The sequence below is a fragment of the Hippichthys cyanospilos genome, chromosome 9 (assembly GCF_059441005.1).
Source record: "Hippichthys cyanospilos isolate Australia breed blue-spotted pipefish chromosome 9, RoL_Hcya_1.0, whole genome shotgun sequence".
Classification (NCBI taxonomy): domain Eukaryota; kingdom Metazoa; phylum Chordata; class Actinopteri; order Syngnathiformes; family Syngnathidae; genus Hippichthys; species Hippichthys cyanospilos.
The window spans coordinates 18,587,826-18,593,104 of record NC_142377.1 but is presented as its reverse complement, the minus strand read 5'-3'; positions in this window follow the sequence as shown (position 1 = coordinate 18,593,104).

Below are 5,279 nucleotides of genomic sequence, written 5' to 3'. Positions count from 1 at the left end.
GTGTGCCTTGCTGGGTGTTGTGGAGAACTGACGGCATTACCCTATTACATGCATCCTGGTGAACCTGTCAATTTGGTGACAGAAAGTAGGCTATCTCAGACCATGTGGATCAAGTCTATAGCGAGTTGTGGCTCATGGAGTTGTAATGCAATTTTGGTGGATTTAATCCACTGATATGGATGGCAACAGCATGAATCAAACCCTTGAAATAATTATAGAATGACTAGAATGCATTATTATTATTATTACAAATCCTTCATATGTATTTTTAAAAGCTCCCAAATGATGATGGCACAATTATTGTTACTTCACTACTTCACTGCGTCACTGCAGCTCCACAATAATTTGTGCATATGACCGTTTTAATGCACCTGTTTATATGCATATTCTCTCTTTCATATTTCTGACACATCCTCTGCACATAAGCTGTGAATGAACACAGAAACACCAAATAGGTGTGATTCATTGACAGCCGCGGCTGCGTGAAATCCTGGAAATCTGTTCTTTTCTCGAGACCTTGAAATGAATGAAAAAGAAAATGCTCTTACGTACTGAATGCAGAGTGCACTACACAATGAGAGCCATCATTTGTGAAGTGTGACGCTATCACAAGAAAAAAAAAATAACAAGGACAAAGAAAAATATGCAATGCACCTTTTGAGTTGATCCTTTGTATGCTCAAAGGGCAAAGGTCGCCCGCAACCCAAAAAAAACAACTTTTCACAAGTCTTTTGACTTGTTTTGTCGGCTTTTTAAGGAGTTGGCGACTTCCTTTCTTCGCCAGATGCGGTGTGAAAACTTGACGAAGGCAACGGCAGCCTCTCGCCTCTATATGAGGCAGAGCCACGGGGCGAGATGGAGATAAAAATACTTTTCGCAGCCCAATTCGTCTGATGATATCCCCAACCGTTGCCATGGCAACAGGAAGAAAGCAGAATCGTCGCGGCGCTCAGTGGGACAGGCTGAACTGTGACAGAAATAAAAAGTGTGAGTGATTGTAGCCTCCAGAATTGTATTAATGGAAATATGTTTCATATGTAACATAAAAGAAGTCATTTGGGAGGATTTATGAACGTTATACTCCACTCTTCCACTTTCATGATGACGACAGGAGCTCGCTTGAAATATATGGGAACTACCCGCACATGAGTCAGCCAACCAAATGGTTAATTTGGAGCATATTTGCAAGAGGAACGAGTTTGGTGCCTGGTGAGTTGGTAGCGCACTTCTTAGTTTGCTAAATTCACACATGATGAGTGGTGGACACTTCAAAGACCCAACTAGTTTTGTGAAAACAATAAACTGTCAAGTTTTCACAATATATCCCATTCAAACAATTAGTGGTGAAATCTTGTGTCATGTTTTTTGAATAATATAATATAATATAATATAATATAATATAATATAATATAATATAATATAATATAATATAATATAATATAATATAATATAATATCATATCATATAATATAATATAATATAATATAATATAATATAATATAATGATGTTAAAAAAAATTGTGGATTCTGTCATACAGTTTTGTTCATTATGCTTCTGTTGTGTTTGAGACTATTTTGCTGCTGACTATTTTTTGGGAATGTTGCTGTTTTCTTGTTAATTGCCCCCAAATTTGAAAATAACATTCAAATAAAAAAATGGTCCTTGCAATTCATTGCGAACTTCAGTTTATTTTGGCGAAGAGCTTTGCTAAAGCTTGCAATATTAATTAAAATCTCTTCTGCAATTGTAGCTAGGCTTTGCATTTATGTGGTAGGCTAAACTGCTGAACTGCTTCTGTGATAAGCAATCTTTTTATATACTCTTGCCTTCATCAAAGGCGCAGCGGTCCTTTCAGGCACGTTTAGTTAGTTTTATCTGACCTCCTCGTATGACCCATCTTCTTCCATAATCAGCCTCCCCCAAGCCTGCGCTGACCCTAGATGCACCCAGCCCACATCGACCGGAAGGTGCGCAGATTTTGCTCAGTGGTCAGCAGGGAGGTTCGCCCGAGCGAGGAAACAATGCAGCGCAGCCGGCGCGCTTTCATCTCACGCGTTACGCATGTAATCATTTTGCACGACATATGGTTCAACTTTCTTGGTTTGCATGAGAAAGTGCCCAAGGAGCCAAGAAGCAATTAGATTAGCTTGCATTCCAGATCAAAACCGGAGGTCAGACTCACAGCCGGAACACGAACGTCAGGAAAACGGAGAACGGTGATTTTCCATCCATTTTGAGCAAAATACGCTCTTGCCCAAGGGGCTCCAGAGCCGCAAAATACATATTGGGGGGCATACAACATTTTGCAAAGGAGTCACCCTAACACAATTTACCAATAAGTTCCCTCATGTTCCAATAAATTTGCTCTTAAATAGAAAGTATAACATTACTGTATAAAATGTACTGTTACTGTTATGGCATCAAAAAAGCATAAAATTCTGTTAAATGCGTTGTAACTCAAATTTGAATTCACATTCCCAGTTATAAAAGAATGTTGTGTAACCATTTTATCTCGCTCGTCGATTTTTACTTCCTCCCTCGAAACAGTTTGCTTTCATTTTGAATTGAGTTGTCCAGATTATAGGTCACAAACGTTATTCGTTGAAAAAGTTACTATATCCACTGTATTTCAAGTGAAAGAAAAAAATTTCTTTTCTTTCATTTTGGCTTCTTTTGATGTCCCAATACTTTTGCCAGAGCACAAGGAAGTCACAGCAATTTTAAGCGCATTCAAAAGGTCTCTGCTCACATGGCCAATCAAGCAAATATGACTTTGGCCTCGGAGATAGTGACCCATGAGAGGGTCAGCCAGATAAGCGGCCGCTCTGAGTGTTTGCTCACCGGGGTTCAAAGTCAAAGTCAAATAGTCACATGACACCTTTTACGCCCACGCTCTTCCTGTGTGACGCCATAAAAGAAATTGTGCGAGTGACGCTTGCAGGCGTGGACCGGTGTACAGACTGACCAATACAAGCGTCATTATGTTCACACCTTACTCATTTTGTCAGACGTGATGTCAGTCAGTCAAAGTTCACCCTGCTGTCAATTTCTAATGTGTATGTACACTCTGACTGTGTGTGTTATAGTCCAGAAAAAAATTATATATATATATATATATATATATATATATATATATATATATATATATATATATATATATATATATATATATATATATACACACACACACATACACACACACACACACACACACACTATATTTTCCGGACTATAAGCCGCAGGTAATAACATAAGATATTTATGCAAAAAGACAGGCTAAACATGCCTGCATGTTTAGTCCCGACAAATTATAGAAAATGGATGGATGGATGGATGGATATCTGTCATTTAAATAGCAGGTCAAAAGCGAAATCAATACTTCAATAGTATCTTTTTTTTAATCTCCCTTTGTTTGATAGATTATTTTATTGAACATAAAACACATTGCACATAATTTATATATACAATCAGAAATACGTAAATAAAATCACGTATCCTGTTTACTGTATGTAAAATTTACAGGTCAAAAATTTACCCAAAATTTTTTACATTCTTTCATTCAATTTAGAAATATATATATATTTTTTCTAATAATATATTTTTAAAACTCTTTGAGCACAGCCATTGATAAACATCTTTTCAGTTCTATTTCATAGTTGTTCTAGTTGTTCCAGAAATTGAAACCTCGAACAGATAAACACATTTGCTTGCTGGTAGCTATCAAAAACAAACAAACAAACAAAAAAAACCAACAACAACAACAACAACAGATAAGCCGCACTGGACTATAAGCCACAGGGCTCAAATCATGAGGAAAAAGTCGTGGCTCATATTCAGAAAAATACAATATATATATATATATATATATATATATATATATATATATATATATATATATAAGAAGTAATTTCCTGTTCTATGGACATCATCATACATTTACAGTAATTGTTGACATGAGCGACCTCTTCCCCAAAGAAATTAGCTCTCTGATATGTTGCGCCTCGCTCATTCCCGTTCCACGCGGGCGTAATTAATTCCTGGTTTTCATTTTCTCGCATCAGGCGGCAGATATGTTACCTGTGTCACATGTAGCGTGATGTTGACAAGGGGAGGCAGGGGGTGTCACCACGTTGCCAGGTAACCAGCGAGCGACCAGTCAGCCGTCATCATCATCTTCGCTGTGCAAACAGGATGGTGGGGATCGGAGTCATTTCCTGGTCAACTCCCCATGATCTGATTATCTAAAGGAGAGTGTGAAGTCACAATTAATGTAACATCACAGGAAATTACAACCGTGATTCTGCACGCCGTTTATCAATAAAGCATTATTATACTCGTGAAGGTCAAACTGTTTTGAGAGGAGTTGTGAAACATGTTCACATGAACGCACAAAAGAGGAAATAAGATGACAAACAATGACTGAACCAAGGAGTTTAGGGTTGGACTGCTGACTCAACAACTTGGCAGCTTCTTCATCATTTCCTGTTGTGAATTTGTAAATCGCGACATTTCTAAGCCTTGATGCAACCCCAGCAATTTGTGACTTGTTTTGAAAAGTGTTATGCAAATAAGGTTATGTCAAAAAATGCTGTCGGGGAAGTGCAAAGCGATTCACTGGTTTTGTTTTTTCATTTGTTTGCTAGCATAGTATTTATTGGTACATAGAAAATGATAGGAGACAGGATTGTACCACAAAAAAAAAAAAAAATTGTTGGCAGTGTTAGCTAGGAGAAAACTCCTGGTCCGCCTTCATCACAACCAAAAACAAAAGTGCAGAAAGGGCTGTGTATCTCTCATTTATTTTTTTTTCCGTTTTCTATTCTTGGTTCATGGATAATGAGTTATACGGACACAGGTGCTGAACTATTGTTGATACAGGAATGAGTGTTTCCAAAATGAGCAAAACACACCACAAAAAACAAACAAACAAATAAGAAAAAAATAAGGGAAAGCAGTGCAACTTACTCATCTTTGTCCTTGTTAGTTTACTAAGCTGCCTCATTAAAACTGGCGGTCGTCTGCTCGCAGGCTACTTCCAGGTTAATCTAAGTGGTCAGAATCAAACAAGACAGTATTAATTTTTGCGTGGGGGTGGGTGATCCCCGTATGACCCAAATGTAAAATAAACATTCAAAAGCCAAACAAATTTTGCTCTGAAAAAATGTGATGTGCCATAGCTAACGGGGGGAGCATGTAAAATTTAGTCCTGAGAGTAAAAAAAAAAAAAAAAAAAATGTTAACTGATACTTTGTTGGAAAGAACAGGGCCGACAAGATAA